The sequence below is a fragment of the Palaemon carinicauda genome, chromosome 40 (genome assembly GCF_036898095.1).
Source record: "Palaemon carinicauda isolate YSFRI2023 chromosome 40, ASM3689809v2, whole genome shotgun sequence".
In the NCBI taxonomy this organism is placed as follows: Eukaryota; Metazoa; Arthropoda; class Malacostraca; order Decapoda; family Palaemonidae; genus Palaemon; species Palaemon carinicauda.
Genome location: NC_090764.1, coordinates 23,517,078 through 23,538,278, shown reverse-complemented (window position 1 = coordinate 23,538,278; position 21,201 = coordinate 23,517,078). Strand labels below are relative to the sequence as shown.

The window sequence follows — 21,201 nt, the reverse complement described above, 5'->3', positions numbered from 1 at the left end:
ACAAAAGGTCTCAACAAAACACCTATCAAATTCACCAGTCCTAACCCAAACAAGAATCTTATATTATTTTAGCCTAACCATGGGTAATTGCATATTCATTAATTTTGTCACCATCGGAGTCTACACATCGAAGTCAACAAATCCCTAAAGAACAAGAAGAGTGAAAATAGAATGTCCAAATATACCCTATTTGACAAGCAATTGAGACATTACCTGGGCAAACTACAAAAACATACCAATGTAAAATTGAAAGGTTAATATATGTACTCTTATAAACTTTAAACTCCAATATTAAACTACAGTATACAAAAATAATGATAATGAAAAGTACATTAGATTAAAAATATCAACAAAAAGGACATTCATATTTACAGTACAGTATTCAGTTATGATTCACTTTTTCTTCAAGAAGGACACCCTTCCTTCTCACTTACCTCTCTGCCTGAGAGGTGGGGTGGCAATATAATAGTCCTACTAGGGAGGGGGTTACAATATTAACAATCTACTATTCTTCACGGTAATTTTTAATAAAACAGGTCCCTGAACATGAGCAATAACATTTAGAAAAAATGTGTGGTTATTGGCAGTATATACGAATAGAGTGCAGACACGAAAGATTACTGTACTTTATTCTGGGCCTGTAATCTACTATGATTTCAAAGGGAAGGCACTTAGCAGGTAATCAACACAAAAATAAATAATGGAAAGGCAGAAGAGATCCATTGAGAAATGTAAACTTATTTACTGGAATTAATAATTCATCTCCATTTTAAACTTACAACCAACCATATGGATTAGTGAAATAAGAAAGAAAACATACCCTACAGTATTTTATACACCTACAACTAAATTTTCTACCTTATTATCAACCCTTCCAAATGATTTGGCACTGTAACCCATGGCCCATTTTTGGAAATTTTACTCGACAAAATAACTATACTCTACAAGACAGAACTTCTCAGCCTTTATCACACCGACTATTTCTTTTCCATTGATAAAAAAAGAAGCTAAAGTACATATTTTGTAAAAGTTTCATATACATAGCAGAAAAAACACTCAATTACTGGAAGTAAATTGTTATATGGTGTTCACAGGGTTAACAAACATTTATTTGTTTTCCAAAATAACTTGCATTGGTAGTAAAAGTAAAACTTATTCAATATGCCTGCTGATAATTATTCTTTAGCTAACAGTTTGTGCAAGTATGAGTAATATATTTATGGACACTAAAATAAGTAATTCCTAGTTAATGAAAAAAAACAATATTCAGAAGAAAGGAGGACTTAGTACAATGACAGTTGCTAGACAAACCTTAAAATCATGACGCAAGTCAATAGAACTAATGACAGTTGCTAGACAAACCTTAAAATCATGACGCAAGTCAATAGAACTAACTTTCTGAAGAATTTTTCTTCCTTGCCTGGTTATGTAATTCAGGTTATACAGCTGCCTAGCAATAATCATCTAACCACAACAACGTTACCTGAAAGATAATTTTTTTTGGAGATTATCTTTATACATCGTAGGTTCAGTACGTAAATATTACCATGAAATTACAATAATAAACAGTATCGTACTGTACTCCCTCACAAAACAGTAAACTCTCTACTATATGACACCAATAGAAAGAGCTGCCATTACTTCTATCAAACTCCCCTGATGTTCATATTGCGGACTTCCCACACTCTGGTGAAGGTCGGTTGCTAGTGAAAACTATAACTTACCATGCTACACTCACCATTAGTCTAAATATTATTATTTACAAACCAACTCAAAAAAAGTCATGGATTCGAGAGTTCCCCTAAACAGTACCTTATCCTTTAATTACTATTTATACAGTATAATCAAACACTAACTAAAACAATCTTTGAACCAAGAATAAAAATGAATTACTGTAAACCCAAAAGTGATATTACACCACTTCAACAATATACATTAACTATAGGACCTTACAGCCCTTTAATACTGATAAACCAACCATTGACATCCTGTTAAAACCCTTTCCAAAACATTATTTCCGTAAAAATTAACATATGAAGCTGGACTTAATATCCTGGATACTAACCCGTCTATCATTACATTTTGATCCAATTTTTAGCAAGCCTCTATGACCAAACTTTTACCAAGAAATTACATGATATTTTTGGACAGAGGATGATTTGGAATCTTAATCCCATAAAACAAATATAGAACAATACCTCTAATGGACGTAATTTTGTCCAAATAAGATTTAACGGCCCTTGCCATACAAAAATCTTTTTTTTTTTTTTATTATATACTGTAATGCTAACATTTTCCAGAGGTAATCCGAAAGAATTGTGACAAATTTTTAGTCTTAACATCCTTTTTAGCTCTAGAGTATGCAAAACATATATTCATTCCCTAAAGCCTACATTAGAAAGTGGTACTTTTAGTTCACTTATGCATTTGACTGAAGCTAATGCAAATAGGGAAAAAAGAAAAAAAAGTTCTAGCTATGAGATCTTTAACCAAAATATTGTAAATCTACTTCCAAATTCCAAGAAACAGAGGTCTTTCAACAATGTAAGACCTAAAAATATCTGCTATAATACCAGAAAGGTAGATCTAATTCCTGATGATTAAGTACAGAATTAACCATGCATTTATATCCCTTAAAGGCTGAAATTATATTTATCATACATAGGGCAATGTAAAATCTTATTACCTTAACTAGTTCTAGTAGTAGATATATTTATGGATTTGCACCAATAAAAATATTGTTAGACTATCTTATGGAACCTATGACAATCTAGAGGACAACGAAAACAAATAATTTCTGAAAACGGAGGATAGTTTCGATGTGGTTAGATGTAACACATCTAGGTTACAGTTCGTTAGGAAGAGCGACATTTTCTGATTAACCAATCCACTAAAATGTCATATTTTTCTAGATTTGAACTTAGGAAGAAGGCTTACTCCTTTCAAATTTGTCCAAGTCAATAGCACCTATGCTATACAGTACAAAGATTGTGACCGTGTCCGCCTTTAGTTATGGGTGTACACGTGGTTTTATTGTCTAAAAACACGTTTTTCCCTATCACCAATGATTCCTGGTCCTGAAGACCCTCTAATATTTCTATTATTTCCTAGCAATTGATATGAGGAATTGACTCTTGCGAGGACAATTTCCCTGACAGATGTAAAAGAGCTAGAGTTGCTCGCTATCCTTCCTATGAAGGTTCTGTGAACAGAAATTTAATGGATTTTCAATTTCAAGGAATCTCCATGGGATAATTGCTTGTGATCATCCCAAAAATGTTGTTTCTTTATCACTGTTACAATTCAGATGGAGATTAAATTTGAAAACTCGTCAACCTTAGGTGTCCCATCGGAACAAATTTCTTCAAGGAAATAGAGGTCCCCAGAAGTCTCCTCTATATCTGAACAGACTTCAACCTTCTGAACCTTTTTAACAACAGACAAAAAGACCGAATCTTCTTTTTTTGATGGAAGAAACCCCAAAAGGAACAGTTCCGTTACAATTTCCAAATAAAGAATATTGCGAGTGGGAACCAGAATACTTCAAATTACTGAAGAAAAAAAAAAAAAAAAAAACACATTTGTCAAACCTATGTACTGTACTTTCCAACTCATCAAAAATAACAATTGTCAAGATATAAAATTCTCTTTGCCAAGATTCTTTAACCAGTTTGAAATGGGGGGGGGGGGTATCCTTGTGGAAACTTAAGAGGAATCCTGCAACCAAAACACAGGCATTTAAATTGGAAAACCTTTGATCTAAGGTATTTCCTTGAATTGAGAATAATAGGAATGTGGAAATATGAATCTAAGGTCTATTCAAAACATCCACTCCTTTCTTTATTGCCCTCCCAGAAGTGTTGAGGGTATATCCATGGTTAACCGTGTGAACTGCTTGAGGTTTTAGACATATAGAACGGTCTTCAAACACTGATGCTTAGAGGGACTATGCATAACTTCTGTTGTAAAATCCCAGAGCAGGATGCAAGACCTCTTATCACATATTTTTCCAGAAATTTTCCCTTTACTGTATTTCCTAGATAACTCTGAAATGGGACTGGTTCCTTGGACAAAGGAGGATTGGAAGCTACAGGAACATGCAAATGCGTTTATTAGTTCGTTGTGATTGGCAATGAAATGAAAATAAAACTATGGTTTCCCTTTTAGGTGGCATGTTTAGGAAAAACCGAACGATGAATAACGACAACGTAACCAATAAATAAGGATATAGTCTAAATCGAGCCTTCCTGGGGCGAGTACAAACTAACAGACTAAATCGCTAAATGTTTAAATCGCTATTCGCCCAATACCATTGTTGGCACTATAATATCCAAATGTTTGTATATTTGTAATTTACCTAATGTCTGTTAATGACATAAGGATAAATAACTTAAAGCAATCTGCCGACCTGCGAGGGTCGGGGAAGCAGTGACATGCCCTTAAAATAAATATAAACACCAGCCTTAGCTAAAAGCAAGGCAAATATAAGTGTTAAGTGTATGGGCGACCTCCGGTGAAGCCGGAGCGTAATGAGATGTCCTGAATAATGCCGCCTTAGCCAAAGGCAAGGCAAATATAAGTGTGAAGTGTATGGGCGACCTCCGGTGAGCCGGAGGATAATGAGATACCCTGAATAATTCAATTGTGGCTAATAATTCAATTGTGAAGATATAAAAGCCAAGCCGCAGCTAAAGGCTAAGGCTTAGATCATAGCAAAGCGTATTTACGATCTCCGGTGAGGTCGGAGGGAGAAGAAAGGTCCTGAATAATTATTGTGAATAAAAACACAATTGTAATAACAATGGCTATTGTGGATATGGCCGTGGCCTGAGACCGCAGTAAGGGCCACCGGAGGGTCGTATCTAAACAATATGAAGCCCGTCCCATGCAGTAAACAATATATAAATATAACAATAGAACGAAAGTCATTGAGAATCCCTCAAGCCGGAGTAGAACTCAAGGCGGAGTGGAAAACGTTCATAAACTACTCCCGAGCCGTAACGGGGAGAGGACGAAACACGGACCAAAATAACACTAACAATTGAAAAGTCACGAAAAATAAATAACTCGTAAGTTATCATCCACCCAGAGGGGGAGAGGTGAGGGAGGGAGAACCCGTTGAACGCACAAAACGGAAAACGGGAAATCCGCTCAACCACCGGAGCTAAGAAAGAAAACGAGAGAAAGGGGTAACTCGTGACTGCGAACAGAAAACGGGGACCCCAATCTCTCGCTCTCTTTGACACAAAAACAGGACTAAAAATCACACAACACTATTATAAACGTATAAAATAAAAATGTACATCCATATAACACTACGATCGAAGAATAGCATCTGGTAAAACTTAAAATAAATAGCACAGTCCAGTGACGAACGCCTCGGTGGGGCGGGTACTAAACAAATACAAAGCTAGATCGCTATCTCGTTCGTAGGCTGGACTTGCTAGCAAAAAGTACCATGAGCATAAATACACAAAAAAAAAAAAATAAATAATAACGGTTCTAAAGGCATAAGGCCAGGGACTTAACCAAGAACCTAAGTGACAGAGTACTAAACGGGCAGACAAAGATGAATTCCCAAACAAGTGAACAAACAATGGCCATGAAAGGCCAGACGGGAATAATAAAACAGACTATACTGGATATAAAACAAAAGCCCGGTACAATAAAAAACTGTCAAAACAAACAATAGTACTTAACATTGGAATGTGTGAAGATGGAGCTTCGGACATGACAAAATAAATCCACGATTGACAAAAAAGACCGAGAGCACCACAAACAAATTCAACACTTAAGATTCCAAAAGAAGGATGTTGTTCAGATGGCGCTCGCGTCGTGGCGTGGTGGTGTGGCGCTGGTGCTTGGCTAGGGCCTTGTATCGGCCCATCCCTTTGACGAAGGAATTAACTAAATGGAAGACAACCTGTGAATAGTGGTTTTCACGCGCCTTTGCTTTATACACGACACGCAAAAGGTGCTCGCGCGAGGGTAGTAACCTCAGCATTCCATGCTTTTATCTTTCTCTGGTATAATTGGAAGGTTTTATCAGAAAAGATACATAAGAAGGACTCTTTTCACCGGGCGCCACAGGTCTCTCCCCAGAAATAGATTTTTCCTTCGTCAAAATCCCTTTATTTTACGGTACTTTGAATTTCCAAGGATACAGCGAATTGAAATATCTTGAAATGACTAATATTTGATAAAACGCCTGTTGCTGCATAAGCATAATGGATTGGCCAGGGCACCAGCCACCAGTCGAGATACTACCACCAGTGTGTTATTGGGTCCTCTTGACTTGTCAGACAGTAATACATTGGATTCCACTCTGGTTATGGCTAATTTTTTCTTTACCTACACATAAACCGAATAGTCTGGCCTATTCTTTCCACACACTCCTCTATCCTCATACACCTGACAACCCAAGATTACCCAACAATTCTTCTTTGCTCAAGTGGTTAACTACTGCAATGCAATTGTTCAGTGGCTACTTTCCTCTTGAAAAAGGTAAAAGAGACTCTTTACCCATGGTAAGCAGCTCTTCTAGGAGAAGGACACTTCAATATCAAAACCATTGCTCTCTAGTCTTGGGTAGTACCATAGCCTCTGTACCATGGTCATGGATTTGAGTTCTCTTGCTCGAAGGTACACTTGGGAATGCTGTTCTACCTTACTTCTGTTTTCTTTTTTTATTATACATACTGTATAAATATATTATATATATATTATATATATATATATATATATATATATGAAAGATTCAAATTAATCTTGCTACTGTTTGTCATAAACCTGTAATTATGATGATTACTTAAAATAGCCAAGTTTGTAATAGTTTCTCCTATTATTCTAATGGTCATTTCCTATTTTGAGGTTTTGGCTCTGGAGGTTTAGCTCGGCCAAAGGAGGACTGTTTCCAGCAGATTACTGGTCTTAGTGTGGCGACGGTTGGACGGAGGCAATTGGTGCTGGAATTCTTTCATGAATTCGGGGTATTCCGATTGCAACCGAATTTACATTTCTTTGATAGTGGACTGTGTGTACCAGTGCTGGCCACCGTCGGGTTTCTGGATTGTGTTTTCACACGACGCCACCAGTGTCTCAAGATTTACCTTGATTGGCAACGTATCTGTATAGGCAGTGAAAGGGATTATTTGTTTGGTGCTCGTTTTGCGGAACATATCCCGTCAACAAGTAACAGATGTTATCATTCTGTAGTGCCATTGGGAGGTTATTCCTACTTCATTTAAATTCTTCTATCACTTTTCATTTACTGTACAGTATTCTGCTTTATTAGTTTTTAATTAAAATCATGAAAAAGCGTTTAATGCATTTTTACCGTTATTCATTGCAAGAACAAAGTATTATGTTTATCAAACCCTTTAAATTATTCAGAGAGAGAAAGAACCAAATATTATTAGTATATTAAAAATCTCTATCTTGAATGTACTCAAAGTAATACCGTGTGCCTCTTTATAGGGCAAAGTAAGTCATAACACTGTTCTTAAAATATTTTATTTTGATTGTTTATTGCTTCTCTCTTGTTTATTTATTTCCTAGTTTCCTTTCCTCACTGGGCTATTTTTCCTGTAGGAGCCTTTGGGCAAATAGCATCTTGGCTATTTTTCCCAGATGGAGACCTTGGGCATAGAGCAACTTTCTTTTCTAACTAGGATTATAGCTTAGCTTATAATAAAAAAAAAAATAAATCATAAATAATAAATAATAAATAAATAATAATAATAATAAATAATTATGATAAATAATAAATAAATAATAAACTGATTTTGAGCGAAGCGAAAAATCTATTTTTGGGCGAGATGGCCATGTTCCTTTAAGTAGCTTCCTAGGGTATATTTGACTACAGTGATATTCCCAAAGAATTTAACTTAAGGTCTCCAGAATTCTAACTCCTGGCGCGAATATCCTTAAAGTTTCCTTTAAGAATATCGCATAAAATCAGGGGACGTATTCTTGACACGCCACATAGCAATCTGCACCCCGCATAGCGTTTATGCTTCGAGGGGTTAAAGTGGCAAAATAAAAGAGGAGCCGTTAATAAGGTTCCCTTCCTCCGTTACCGTTTGAGTTCTCAGATGGCGCCACCATCGCTGCCATCTTTATTTCTTTTAGCGTTGAGCCGGTACTACAGATACAGTATTATTGGGAGGGGTCCTGCCAATGCCTTTCATAGAAAGGAGGGCGGGGCCATCAGGATGACATGGCTATCTCACCCAAAAATAGATTTTTCGCTTCGCTCAAAATCCGTTTTATGGGCTCAGGCCATGTCGTCCTGATGGAAGTTTACCAGAGCATTATAGTATCTGTAGATTTTCCCATCGTGCCTTAACCTCAAGACAATATTTTCCTTGGTCACCTAGACCTAGAGACCTATGACGTTACCGTTAAACGTCATTACTTCTAATCATGAACTATGTTAGTGCTTCCTGCCCCCTACAGGGAAGAGTCATCCTAGACTTAGGTAAAGACTCGAAGTTTGCATATCTCATATGACCAACCTAGCAACCAAAGGGGCATACGGGTCTCACTGTATGCCTTTAGCCAAAGTTTGTATTTTAAGAGAAAAGTTCACAAAAGCCACCATAGCATCTAAGGTATATCAGCTCAGGTGTATACCTTAACAGTCAAGTTTATATCAGTGTCGAAACAGGGCAAGCATGGCAGAAAAGGTTTGTATACATTTAGGAACAAGGTTACTATCGTTGTTCAGTATTACAGTATTATGCAGAATAATAAGGAATAAAAGTAATGCTCAGACATAACTTTATTTGTATATGTTTGGGGCGAAATAAGACGCAGAAAACCAATTGCACATTTATTGGCAACCAATAAATGATAATTTAGCATACATCTCATAATAACATACAAAATGCAAGCGAACAAAATTTAAAAACAGAAAATACAGGCCAAATCAGAAATACTTGTTTAACCTGAAAACAAAAGTTCATGCCACTCATAGAAAATACAGTAATTTTCTATTACTTTTCTGAGAAGTCTGTCTATTTACACTTGTGTAAGAACACCCGGCACTAGTGTTAAGTCTATGTTTCTTCACATTTATACACTGGAACAGTTCATAATGTCACCTTGGTGACATTTCACTTACCATGTTGCGCTGTAATGTGCCAACATGCACACCCTATAGAATTATAGTCCCAACTAATTCACTGTTCCTCGCAGCACTAAGCGACAGGTTTTAGTACACTACCTGCTGCCACCACATGGCTCTTTAATTCTTGCACTTGCTTTGCATAGTGCTTAAAAAACACTCTGGATGACTTCCATCCAGTATACGAGCGAAGTCGCTCGAAATCCATGAACTGGAAAATATCTAACGACGAAGCAATTTTCCTAGGATCATGACCTGCGGGTGTACTGTCAGGATCCGCTCTGCGAATGAAGTAGGTGATCTTCGCCCTTAGTTGTTTCAGGGATAAGTTTGAGCCCGATGTTTCTCCTTTAAAGAGCTGTCCTCCCCCGAAGTCTGAAGTTCTACGAAGATAGACCTTTAGACACTCTACTGGACACAACGAGACATCTTCCTTCAGAGGGCAGATTCTCCAGGGACCCCACCTCTTGGTGGGTAGCTCGTTCTTGGTGAGAAACGTTGGGTCAGGAAAAAAGATTCAGTTCTCTCGCTTCAGTAAACTGGATATGGCCCTCTTCCCGAGAAAGGGCCACTATCTCACTAACTCTAGCCCTAAGGCTAGAACAAACAAGAATATAACTTTTTGAGTCAAATCTTTCAGAGAGCAATTTCCGTTATCCAACGTCGAGGCTAAGTGTAGTACCTTATCCAGGGACCATGAAATGGGCTTTGGAGGTGCTGCAGGCCTAAGCCTAGCACAGGCTTTAGGGATCTTGTTAAAGATCTCATTAGAAAAGTCTACTTGGAAAGCGTAAAGCAAGGGTCTAGTCAAGGCAGATTTACACGTAGTTATCGTGTTGGCTGCTAAACCTTCTTCATGAAGATGAATAAAGAAAGATAAAACAGGAATATGTTGAGATTTATTTTGGTTTTCTTGCCTTGACAAAAGTAACCCACTTCTTCCAAGATGACTCATATTGCCCTCTGGTAGATTTAGACTTATATTCCTTTAAGAAGTCTAGACTTTCTTTTGAGATCCCAAACCTTTTTCTCACCGCTAAGGAGAGAAAATCACGAGATGAAGGTCTTGGGTTTTCTGTAATGAAGCGAAGACAGTCGACTTCTGTACCTGTCGAGACAGAACTGGGTACGGTAGGTTAATCAGCCTCAGCTGCAATTCCAATATCCGAGGGAACCAGTTGCTCCGGGGCCACTTGGGAGCCACTAGGGCTGCTGTTCCTTGAAAAGATCTCGGCTTGTTGAGGACCTTCATCAGCAGGTTGGTTGGAGGGAACAGATAAACCCTGGACCATCTGTTCCAATCGAGGGACATGGCGTCCACTGCTTCCGCTAGAGGGTCCTCGTATGGGGCCACATATTGAGGAACTTTCTTGTTGTCGCTCGTCGCGAAGAGGTCGATTGCAGTTCTGGGACTTTTTGTAAGATGAAGGAGAATGATCTTGCATCTAGGGCCATTCTGACTATCGGCGTTAGCCTGGATAGAGCATCCGCCGTCACATTGCGGAACCCTTGAAGGTGAACTGCTGATAAGTGCCATCTCTTCTTTTCCCCTAAACGAAAGATGGCCAACATTACCTGGTTGAGTTGAGGTGATCTCAAGCCTTGACGATTCAGACATCTCACTATCACCTCGCTGTCCAGAATCAATCTTATATGGACTGCAGGGCGAGGGAACAATTTCTTTAGTGTGAAGAAGACCGCCATGGCTTCAAAAGTGTTGATGTGGAAGGTCTTGAATAGAGAGGACCAAGTTCCCTGAACTTTCCGTTGATGAGAGTGACCTTTTCCCATCCTTCCAGTGATGCGTCTGTGTGGATGAAGACTGAGGGTGGAGGCGGTTGCATTGGCACTGACCTCTTCAAGTTCTTGGCCTCCGACCATGGCTTGAGAAGTGATCGTAGTCGGATCGGTATGGGTCTTCTTAAATCTCTTTGAGCATTTGATGCGTATCTTCTCCAGACTCCTGATGCATCTTTTAGCTGCCTCTTAGCACTGGGTCTGTCACTGATGCAAACTGAAGAGAGCCCAGCACTCTCTCCTGTTGGCGTCTTGATATCCTGTTGGATTTTATTAGTCTCTTGACAGATCCCGCTATCTCTCTCCTCTTCTTTAATGGAATGGAGGCGATGTGACTGTAGGTTCCAATGTATACCTAGCCATTGGAACTTCTGAGCTGGAGATAGTCGAGACTTTTTGGTGTTGATCTTGAATCCCAGATGTTCCAGGAACTGGATCACTTTCTTGGATGCTTGCATGCATTTCGTCTCGGATGCTGCCCACACCAGCCAATCGTCCAGGTAGGTCATCACCTGGACACCTTCTAGGCGAAGTTGTTGAACGACTGCATGAGCAAGCTTTGTGAAGATCCTTGGGGCTATGTTGAGTCCAAAGGGCATAGCTGTGAAAGCGTACTTTCTTTTTTGTAGCCCGAATCCTAGGTAGGAGGAGAGTTGGCGATTGTTCGGAATGTGCCAGTAGGCATCTGCCATGTCTATGGAGACTGTGTATGCCCTTTTGGGCAATAGGGTCATTGTGTGTTGAAGGGTCAGCATCTTGAACTTGTCGTTTTCTATGAACTTGTTGAGTGGCGACAGATCCAGAATGACTGAGTTTGTCAGAGTCCTTCTTGGGAACACAAAACAGCCTTCCTTGGAACTTGGAGGACTTTGCCCTCCTTATCACCCGTTTGCTGAAGAGTTCTCGGGTATATTCTTCCAGAACAGGGGTGGAGTGTTGGAAGAATTGAGGGAATGATGGTGGAGCTGTCTTCCAGCTCCAACCCAGTCCGTTCTTGATTAGGCTGTGGGCCCAGGGATCGAAGGTTCAACGATCCTGCAATAGACGGAGTCTTCCTCCTACCGGAAGCATCTCATTGCTTCTGGTGTGTGGAGGGCTTGCCTCCTTGACCGTGTCCTCCCCTACCCCCTCTTCCTCTCAAGGGACGTCTAAAGGAACCTCTGCCTGACCCTCTACCTTTAGGGCGAAAGGTAGTGGTCAGCCTCATAGGCAGGAGTGAAGGCTGGTGACTTTGTCACCACCTGCTGGGGTACCATCTGGTAGGTGGGTTGGGGCAGTGCCACCATTTGGGGCACCGTGGTCATGGGAAGTTGCTGTTGTCTTGCGAGGCAAGAAGGCAACCTTGGCCTCTTTGTCTTCAGTTTCGGTTGGGGACCCTTATCCGGGGAAGACTTCCTTTTAGCCAACACACCCCACTTCTGGAGAAGATTCCTGTTCTCCGTGGTGGCCTTGTCGACTATCTCCTTGACCACTTCATTCGGGAAGAGGTCCTTCCCCCAGATATTGGAAGATATCAACTTCCCGGGTTCGTGTCTAACCGCAGCCGAGGCAAACACGAACTCCCTACAAGTCCTTCTATCCCTAACAAAGCTATACAAGTCTTTAATTAGGGTTGCCAAGTGCGTTTTGGTCACGACCATGAACATATCTGGGGACCTATGTTCACTGGCCATTGCCTCCAAGGTAACCTGGAGGGACAGAGAGGCAGCAAGCCTCTCCTTCGTATCCTGCTCCCTACGCAGGAGAAAATCAGACAACTTGGGGAGGTTTTCGCTGAATTGACGTCCAGCGATATCAGCCTCCAACTTCCCGACTGAGAAGGTAAGCTGAATATCCTTCAGCAGGGCTAGGGAAAGGGGCCTACACTCCTCCAGTGTAGGGCAAGGTTTCCCAGCTTCCACTGCCTTGAACCCTTTTTCCGCAAAGGGGAAGACCATTGTCGCTGGAGCAAGAAAGGAAGGGCGTTTCTTACTCAGGGCTGGCACTTTAGAATTAGTGAAGCCCCTGTCCTTCAGACTGCTAGCCAACAAAGCTTGAGCCTTCGTATGGTCAAGCACTATGACCTCCTTCGGCTCTGTCTCCTTTTTGGATAAAGGCTCCGCCTTCAGACGAACAAAGCAGTCGGGATAGGACTCAAAGCTGGGCCAGAACTCGATGTCCTCGAAAAGGATGGCTCCCAGCTTTTCTGAGATGACTATCTTCCCATTCGTGATTGGCATGTACTCGGCATGCCTCTATGGGTTTACCTCAGAGCACGAGGGAAGATCCTTGACGTTGAGTCTCCTATCAGACCCTCGGGACGCTGCAAGCTGGTGAATCTCCTTCCTTAGCGCAGCTTCCCTTTCTTCACTCCTCTTCTGGAAGGTCTCCATCATGGCCATGATAGCAGACAGGGTCCTATCTGACGTATCAGGTGGAGGAGTGGAGGATGTACAGTGAACCCTCGCTACTTCGCGGTTCGACCATCGTGAATTCACCACTTCGCGGATTTTTTTCATAACCCATATATATATACATATCGCGGATTTTCCGGAAATTTCGAAAATACCGCGATATCTGAAGACCCCAAATACGATATTTCGTTACCAGTAATTCCATTAATACTGTAATTAGTAATATCTGCTCTTACTGATTGTTCATTGCATTACATATGACATATAATTAAGCACAGAAAGAAATAAAACACGAAAAGAGAATGTGATCATACGATAATTCAGTACTGTATACAGTACAGTGAACCCTCGTTTATCGCGGTAGATAGGTTCCAGACGCGGGCGCGATAGGTGAAAATCCGCGAAGTAGTGACAGCATATTTACCTATTTATTTAACATGTATATTCGGACTTTTAAAACCTTCCCTTGTACGTAGTACTGTTAACAAACCACCCTTTACACCCTGTAATGTACAGAACACTTAATGCATGTACTACAGCACCCTAAACTAAAACAGGCACAAATATTAAAGGCGATTTTATATCATGTGTTTCCTAAACACCTAAAAAGCACGATAAAAAATGGCAACCAATGTTTTGTTTACGTTCATCTCTGATCATAATGAAGAAACAAACTCATTTAGTGTACACATATATGTACGTATGGTTAGTTTTTGCATCGATTATATTGATTATACAGTACTGTATGTTGATTTTTTTATTACCAATGTTTTAGTTTACGTATTTTTCTTAGGACTTCCAAATGAAATCTTTTTCTTTATGACGCCGCCTGAAACGACGGCGTGTAAGCTCAGTAAACAACCACGCTCAGAACAAACAAGGCATTTAACACGCATGATGATAGTGATAAATAATGATACAGTACATACAGTATTTACAGTACAAAGCATTTACAAAATATGTTACCTTACAAATATAAATTATACAGTACTTGTACGTAGCAAAGCAGGAAAACAATTTGAGAGAGAGAGAGAGAGAGAGAGAGAGAGAGAGAGAGAGAGAGAGAGAGAGAGAGATTGTTTTACGTACGTAAATGTAAATTTTAAACAAAAAAAATATGATAGGTTACAACATGTAGACTTTTAAAACCTTCCCTTTAACTTAATGCATACAGTACGTACAGTACTAAACTATAAAACAGGTTAAAGTAAAAAATAAAGATTGTTACTGTACTCACCACGAAAGAAGTTCCAGAAAAACTTGAATGACGATGGCGATGAATTTGCTGCACAGTAGAAATGATGATGATGAAGCTGATGATGTGTTCTACTGTGCAGTCAATGATAGTATTTTACGTCTCTTCAGACGGAGGTGTCTTTTCCTGGGACACCTCTTCAACTTCTTCAATTTCTTCCGAAGGCGTACTAGCAGGAGGAACTGGCTCTTTTTTGCGAGGCTGAAAAAACATTGTGATCGGAAGTTGTTGCCGCTGCTTCTTTTTTCGATCCAAGAGCATCCTGTAGGGAGTCGTGATGTCATCGACCTTGTTGCAGAATTGCATCGCGCGAACCATATCCTCGTCCCACTCTTGCAACATTTCTTTCGCCTCCTTCATATGGTTGCAGAACTTGGCGAGCCGTTCTAATGTTAAGCCCGTTTCTTCTACATTTTCTTGGGTCTCTTCCTGGGTACCCTCACTCTCTTCCTCACTTGCCGATTTCGTCAGGTCTTCGAGATCTGCGTCAGTTAGGGGCTGGGAATGGCAGTCCAACAACTCGTCGACGTCTTCAGTCGTCATGTCGCCAAACCCGTCACCCCCAATTATGGCAGCCAACTGCACAGATTTCCGTATTGCAGAGTGTTGGATTTCCGACGGAGTAAATCCCTTGTCGTCGTAAACAATATCGGGCCACAGCTTCTTCCAGCTCGCATTTACGGTTGCAGGTTTCATCTCTTGAAGTGCCTTTTGAATATTCTGCAGGCACGTGGCTATGGTGTACTGCCGCCAGTACGCCTTCAAGTTGAAGTCTTCATCCTCGTCATCTTGGGCCAGCATCCACACACGCAACGAGGTCCGCCAAGGTATTCTTCGTGTAGAGGGCCTTGAACGCCCTGATAACCCCCTGGTCCATTGGTTGAATTAATGACGTGGTGTTGGGGTGGCAGGAACTCAACCTGAACGCCCTCACGCGACAGGTCAGTTGCGTGTCCACCAGCGTTATCCATAAGGAGAAGGATCTTGAATGGCAAGCCCTTCTCTAAGAGATATTCATGGACTTGCGGGATGAAACACTGGTGGAACCAGTTGGAGGTCAGCATCTTCGTAATCCATGCCTTTTGATTATGCATCCAGTACACGGGAAGGAGATTCTTATTTTTGTTTTTCAAAGCGCGAGGATTTTTCGACTTATAAATAAGCCCCGGCTTTAACAAAAATCCAGCAGCATTGCCACACATCACGAGGGTAACGCGATCCTTGAATGCCTTAAAGCCAGAGGCTTTGGCTTCCTCTTTGAACAGGAAAGTTCGCGACGGCATTCTCTTCCAAAACAAGCCGGTTTCATCCATATTAAACACTTGTTCCGGCTTGTATCCACCTTCAGCGATAATGTTCTTGAAAGTCTGGTTCACGTAAGTTTCAGCAGCGGCAGTGTCAGCGGAAGCAGACTCCCCATGCAGGGAAACGCTTTTCAGGGCGAAGCGTTTCTGAAACTTCGCGAACCATCCTTTGCTGGCGGAAAAACGTTGTTTCTGACGCTGGGAATCAGTGGAGGTCCTGGTTGAGGATCATCTACATCATCATCTTCTTCAGCATGGTCGCCATCGTCGTCATGAGGTTCCTTTGCCGCAAAATTCTCATACAAGCTCAAAGCCTTTGTTCGGATGGTGTTCGTATCCAACGCTATGTTCTTCTTCCGACAGTCGGCAATCCACACAGCTAAAAAGCACCTTCCATGCGTACGATCATTTTATTACGCGTTGTAACGACTCGCTTCGCTGATCTGCTAAAGGTGATTGCAGCAGTCTTTCTAATGTTCGCCTCGTCCTTCCTGATGTAGCGAACGGTGGATTCGTTGATGCCAAAATGGCGGCCGGCGGCCGCGTAACTTCTACCATCTTTTAACATGTCGAGAAGCGTAACCTTCTCAGCTATCGTCATCATTCTTCGGTGGCGTTTAGGCTCACTACCAGCCTTACTAGAAGCAGAACGCTTGGGAGCCATTGTAACAGAAAGTTCAACAAAAAGTTCAACTTAAAACAGTCGCACACAGCACAGATTCAACTTCACAAACTTAAGAACGTCTACTCAGCAATACGCGGAAAGAGAAAGTGAACGATGCAAGTCCCGCGAGAACTCTGATGCTGCGGGTTGGAGATGCGGGCCAAACACCAATCACAGGCTAGATAACAAAACTTGAGTTTTGATTCGTCATCTATCAGCGCTTGAACCAATCACAACCCGTCTTATACAGTACTATGGTGCGTTGGTTACTCATAGAAGATGTCCCGCGCACACTGAACGTACGTAGATTAAGTACAATACCGTAATAATAATAAATAATGATAATAATACTGTACAGTAATAATAATAATAATAATGATTAATAATAATAACAATAATAATTTTATTAACAACAACAACAATAATAATAATAATAACAATAATAATAAAAATTTACGTACGTACGCTATTTTACGCCTCTCTCTCTCTCTCTCTCTCTCTCTCTCTCTCTCTCTCTCTCTCTCTCTCTCTCGTACGCTTACAGTACTTATTCGAAATGTGATTTTTGCAACAAAGAATATTATTGGATGCAGTACTGTACTACGTACGTATACATACAAAAGATTCATGGAAAAGAAGCACATCCATTACAGTACACACCATTCTAATATGGTATGACTGCATCTGATTTGCGTTTCATGTTCGATTTAATTTTACTACGTACTGAATTATCGTATGATCACATTCTCTTTTCGTGTTTTATTTCTTTCTGTGCTGAATTATATATCATATGTAATGCAATGAACAATCAGTAAGAGCAGATATTACTATAATTACAGTATTAATGGAATTACAGGTAACAAAATATCGTATTTGGTTATCTTCAGATTTCGCGGTATTTTCGAATTTTCCGGAAAATCCGCGATATGTATATATATATGGGTTATGGGAAAACCCCGCGAAGTGGTGAATCCGCGATTGTCGAACCGCGAAGTAGCGAGGGTTCACTGTACGTAGTAAAATTAAATCGAACATGAAACGCAAATCAGATGCAGTCATACCATATTAGAATGGTGTAAGGCTGCTGTTGGCTACTACTGTACTACAAATGTAATGGATGAGCTTCTTTTCCATGAATCTTTTGTATGTATACGTACGTAGTACTGCATCCAATAATATTCTTTGTTGCAAAAATCACATTTCGAATAAGTGTACGAGAGAGAGAGAGAGAGAGAGAGAGAGAGAGGAGAGAGAGAGAGAGAGGAGAGAGAGAGAGAGAGAGAGAGAGAGACACATCCTACAACAAAAGCGTAAAATAGCGTACGTAAAGCTGTATTATTATTATTATTATTGTTATTATTATTATTGTTGTTGTTATTAAAATTATTTTTGTTATTATTATTATTATTATTATCATTATTATTATCATTATTATTATTACAGTATCATTATTTATTATTATTATTATTATTACTGTACAGTATACTGTACGCAGGGTATCTTTTACTTTGAATTGGTAACCTACGTAGCATATAAGACGGGTTGTGATTGGTTCAAGCGCTGATAGATGACGAATCAGAACTCAAGTTTTGTTATCTAGCTTGTGATTGGTGTTTTGCCCGCAGCTCCAACTTCAAGCATCTACGTATTCGCGGTCACTTTCTCTCCCGCCGTATCGCTGTGTAGACGTTGTTAAGTTTGTGAACTTTAATCTGTGCTGTGCGTGACTGTTTTAAGTTGAACTTTTTGTTGAACTTTCTGTTAAACCCTACTGTACAATGCCTCCCAAGCGTTCTGCTTCTACTAAGGCTGGTAGTGAGCCTAAACGCCACCGAAGGATGATGACGATTGCTGAGAAGGTGACGCTTCTCGATATGTTAAAAGACGGTAGAAGTTTTGCGTCCGCAGCCCGCCATTTTGGAATCGATGAATCCACCGTTCGCTATATCAAGAAGGACGAGGCGAACATTAGAAAGACGGCTGCAATCACCTTTAGCAGATCAGCGAAGCGAGTCGTTACCACGCGTAATAAAACGATCGTACGCATGGAAGGTGCTTTAGCTGTGTGGATTGCCGACTGCCAGAAGAAGAACATAGCCTTGGATACGAACACCATCCGAACCAAGGCTTTGAGCTTGTATGAGAATTTTGCGGCAAAGGAACCTCAAGACGACGATGGCGACCATGCTGAAGAAGATGATGATGTAGATGAACCTCAACCAGGGACATCCACTGATTCCCAGCGTCAGAAACAACGTTTTTCCGCCAGCAAAGGATGGTTCGCGAAGTTTCAAAAACGCTTCGCCCTGAAAAGCGTTTCCCTGCATGGCGAGGCTGCTTCCGCTGACACTGCCGCTGCTGAAACTTACGTGAACCAGACGTTCAAGAATATTATCGCCGATGGTGGATACAAGCCGGAACAAGTCTTTAATATGGATGAGACCGGCTTGTTTTGGAAGAGAAGGCCGTCGCGAACTTTCCTGTTCAAAGAAGAAGCCAAAGCCTCTGGCTTTAAAGCATTCAAGGATCGCGTTACCCTCGTGATGTGTGGCAATGCTGCTGGATTTTTGCTAAAGCCGGGGCTTATTTATAAGTCGAAAAATCCTCGCGCTTTGAAAAATAAAAATAAGAATCTCCTTCCCGTGTACTGGATGCATAATCCAAAAGCATGGATTATGAAGATGCTGACCTCCAACTAGTTCCACCAGTGTTTCATCCCGCAAGTCAGCAAATATCTCGAAGAGAAGGGCTTGCCATTCAAGATCCTTCTCCTTATGGATAACGCTGGTGGACACGCAACTGATCTGTCGCACGAGGGCATTCAGGTTGAGTTCCTGCCACCCAACACCACGTCATTAATTCAACCAATGGACCAGGGGGTTATCAGGGCGTTCAAGGCCCTCTACACGAAGAATACCTTGGCGGACCTCGTTGCGTGTGTGGATGCTGCCCAAGATGATGAGGAGTAAGATTTTAACTTGAAGGCGTACTGGCGGCAGTACACCATAGCCACGTGCCTGAAGAATATTCAGAAGGCACTGCAAGAGATGAAACCTGCAACCGTGAATGCGAGCTGGAAGAAGTTGTGGCCCCAGATTGTTTACGACGACGAGGGATTTACACCTGCTGAGATTCAACACTCTGCAATACGGAAATCTTTGCAGTTGGCTGCCATAATTGGAGGCGACGGGTTTGGCGACATGACGACTGGAGACGTCGACGAGTTGTTGGACTGCCATTCCCAGCCGCTAACTGACGCAGACCTAGAAGACCTGACGAAATCGGCAAGTGAAGAAGAGAGTGAAACGCAGGAAGAGACCCAAGAAAATGTCGAAGAAACGGGCTTAATATTAGAACGGCTTGCCAAGGCCTGCTACCATGCGAAGGAGTTGAAAGAAATGTTGCAAGAGTGGGACGAGGATATGGTTCGGTCTATGCAATTCTCCAACAAGGTCGATGACATCATGACTCCCTACAGGATGCTCTTAGAGCGAAAAAAGAAGCAGCGGCAGCAACTTCCGATCACAATGTTCTTCCAGCCTCGCAAAAAAGAGCCAGTTCCTCCTGCTAGTACGCCTTCGGAAGAAATTGAAGAAGTTTCCCAGGAAGAAGTTGAAGAGGTGTCCCAGGAAAAGACACCTCCGTCTGAAGAGACGTAAAATAACTATCATTGGCTGCACAGTAGAAGACATCATCAGCTTCATCATCATCATTTCTACTGTGCAGCAAATTCATCGCCATCATCATTCAAGTTTTTCTTCAACTTCTTTCGTGGCGAGTACAGTAACAATCTTTATTTTTTACTTTAATATTCTAACATTTCAATATTTGTGCCTGTTTTAGTTTAGTACTGTATGCATTAAGTTAAAGGGAAGGTTTTAAAAGTCTGAAGAGTATACATGTTGTAACCTATCATATTTTTTTGTTTAAAATTTACATTTACGTGCGTTAAACAATAAAAATCTCTCTCTCTCTCTCTCTCTCTCTCTCTCTCTCGTAAATTGTTTTCCTGCTTTGCTACGTACAGTATGTACTGTATGATTTTATATAGATATGGTAAATAATATTTGTAATAACATAATTTTCTAAAAGCTTTTACTGTAAATATCATTATTTATCACTTTCATCATGCGCGTTAAATGCCTTCTTTGTTCTGAGCGTGGTTGTTTACTGAGCGTACTTTATGACGCCGTCGTTTCAGGCGGCGTCATAAAGAAAAACATTTCATTTGGAAGTCCTAAGAAAAATTAAGTAAAACATTGGTAATAACAAAATCAACATACTGTACTGAATAATCAATATAATCGATGCAAAAATATACATGTTAAATAGGTAAATATGGTGTCACTACTTCGCGGATTTTCACCTATCGCGGCCGGGTCTGGAACCTATCTACCGCGATAAACGAGGGTTCACTGTAGAGGGCACTGGTTCTGGGGATGGAACGGACGAAACGGACACCGTTTCGACTTCATCCTCTTCTGTCTCCAGAGCCAACGTCGACTCCTCTTCTTGACCTTCAGCAAGAAGGTCCTTTTCGGTGTCTTTTGAAACCTCTGACATCCTCTCATCGTCTAGATGGATGTCCTTCATCGCATCCGAGACATCAGTGTCCACGGAAATCTGGACGCAAGGGATCTCAGGGTGAGGCTGTGGAGTAA

The 21,201-nt window shown here is 40.9% G+C and overlaps 1 long non-coding RNA gene across 1 annotated transcript in view; it reads right to left on the bottom strand.

Annotated features, from left to right (window-relative positions):
- Positions 1–407: 407 nt before the first annotated feature.
- Positions 408–21,201, bottom strand: part of LOC137631997 (uncharacterized) — a 44,162-nt gene continuing 23,368 nt past the window's right edge. The window contains exons 3-4 of the long non-coding RNA XR_011041978.1: positions 1,363–1,483; positions 408–1,311 (exon numbers count right to left, since the gene is read on the bottom strand). This is a non-coding gene — a long non-coding RNA (uncharacterized lncRNA). The remainder of the gene's footprint in view (positions 1,312–1,362; positions 1,484–21,201) is intronic.